The following is a 2,327-nucleotide window of genomic DNA, read 5'->3' on the forward strand; positions in this document are numbered from 1 at the left end:
GGTTGGTTAAGCGTCCAACTCGGTTTCAGCTCAGGTTATGATCTCACAGTTCAGGAGTTCAACCCCCCCCATCGGGCTCCATGCTAACAGTGTGGGGCTGCTTGGCATTGTCCCTCTCTCTCTGCCCCTCCCAGGTGCACACACCCTCTCTCTCTCTTTCTCTAAACAAACAAACAAACAAACAAACAAACTTTAAATTACCTCAACTGGAAACGCATAATATTTTTAATAGTTGAATATCTTGCTCTTAGCAAGAATCACATCTTATCTGAAAAGGTGGCTGGTATATATCCTATACACAGCTGTATGTGAAAGTACAACAGAGGTTTTCTTTTAATTCAACCAACTGTCAAGCATGAGTTACATGTAGGAACATGTATCAATCTAATCTCGGAGTCCACTGAGTTTAAAGGGTGCTCTCTCTGCTCTCAGGCAAGCTTCCATCACTTGGTAGGGCACATCTGATGTCTTTATCCACATTATTCAGGTGACATATCAGCCAAAACTGGACTCAACTTTTTAGTGTGAAATTTCCAGGAAGCATTACAGGAGTGGCATGGCGTGGAAGAGCTCAGTCAGTCTTTAGAGACAGATGTGGATTTGAATCCTGGCTCTGCCTCGTATTAAGCAATCTGATTTGGAATAAATTAATTAACGTCTCTAAGCCACAGTGTCTTTCTTCATCTGTAAAATAACGCCTACCTCTGCGGATGATGTTCAACTACCACAGAGTTACTACCGGTTAATAAAAACTCGAAGCACTTGCATCTTTTGGGAAATGGCTATTGCCCAAATGCCACCAATCCCCATATCCCGCCCTACACCAGGATCCTCTGGACCTCCCCAAAATTCAGGAAACCAAAGGGTCAAAACCTCACCACCAGAGAGTCTTCTGGGATTCCACTCCAGTGCTGCTATTCTGATTGGTCAGTACCCTTGCTCTACTGGTTGTTAAACATAAAACAATAAACATAAAATACCTCACACAGTTATTCTTAGGATTTAGTGGGATAACAATGCCTACCATTTAGCAGGGATTTGTGCTCTATGCTGTCAACTGTTTTATCTATATTCAGTCTCAAAATACTGAATATGCCTGCTGTGGCTTATCAAGAAAATCCCTCACTTCATAAGATCATAGAAGCTTTTACCCCCAAATCATTTCCTTTCTTTGATCGCTGGCAATTCTGACTTGTATGTCTTTAGTATGCATGTATTTAGTGATCTTAAAATGCAGGAAAAATCCAAGATTTCTAAACTATCAAAATGGGTTAGTAGATGGACTTTGAATTTCAAATTTTTTTTTTTTTACTTTCCTAACGCTTAACTCAGTATGAGTCTGTACATTGTTTCTCTGTTTGCATGGTTTGTCTGACATACAATCGCATACACCCAAAATGAAGGAGAAAAAGTAAGGTTTGTAATTTGGTTTAACTCTGAAGGGGGAACCTCATTTTCATTTCCTTGTTTCAGGCAAAGAAATGTCCAGTTCTCAGAAATCATAAAATAAATTCCTTTTCTCCAACTTTACAGCTAAAGACAATGGCTAATTCAGAAAAAGCAAAATGCAAGAACTATAAATCTTTGACTTTGAAATGACCAAGTATAAAAGCAAACAGATGCATTGCAGAGACATTTGTGTATTTCCCTGGTTTTGCCGCTAGTCCCTCTAGCAGGGAACGAAAACATGACTGTACATCCCTGTGCATTTCTACTCAAAACCGACCCTGTGTCCATTGCATCAGAAGCATTTCTGCTCCGCTCTATTCCTGTTGGGCTTCTAGGGCACAATTAGCATCAGACACTAGGTAAGGCAAAGAGCAGGTAGCTTGCCAATCAGATTTACTATTGAAACAGTGGGTGTTGCCCCTTCTAGCCATTTCTGACAGTACGGTTAGGAATTAAATCATGGCATCAGCCAAGCGCTATTTGGCTGTAGAAACCTAGTAGGTCATCAGTTTATGCCCTGCACCCTCCAGACAAGTGGCAGGTGGAACACCGCTGGCCCCTGCTAACACCACGAGCTAGAGGCTCTGGCCAGTAGATGAGACTTGACGGGGTTTTGTTTTTTTTTAATTCATCAGGCCATATGCTGCCAGGCTCTCATGCAAATAGACAAAATTACAAATAATAAAAAAGGACCAACTGTTTTAGTGGTTTGCTGTTTTCGGTCACTATTGCCATCTATGTGAGAGGCCAGTTAATGAAAGAGGAGTCTTGGACTCCCAGTGACATCCACCTAAAGGGATGGGATACTTCAAAATCCAAGCTTCATTCAAACCATGTTAAACCTCTGCCCTAGGGTAACTCAGTGCCAGGATCTATTT

This window comes from Lynx rufus, unplaced genomic scaffold (assembly GCF_022079265.1).
Source record: "Lynx rufus isolate CCGP_SWC_20201006 ecotype Redwood Valley unplaced genomic scaffold, mLynRuf1.p SCAF_2, whole genome shotgun sequence".
NCBI lineage: Eukaryota > Metazoa > Chordata > Mammalia > Carnivora > Felidae > Lynx > Lynx rufus.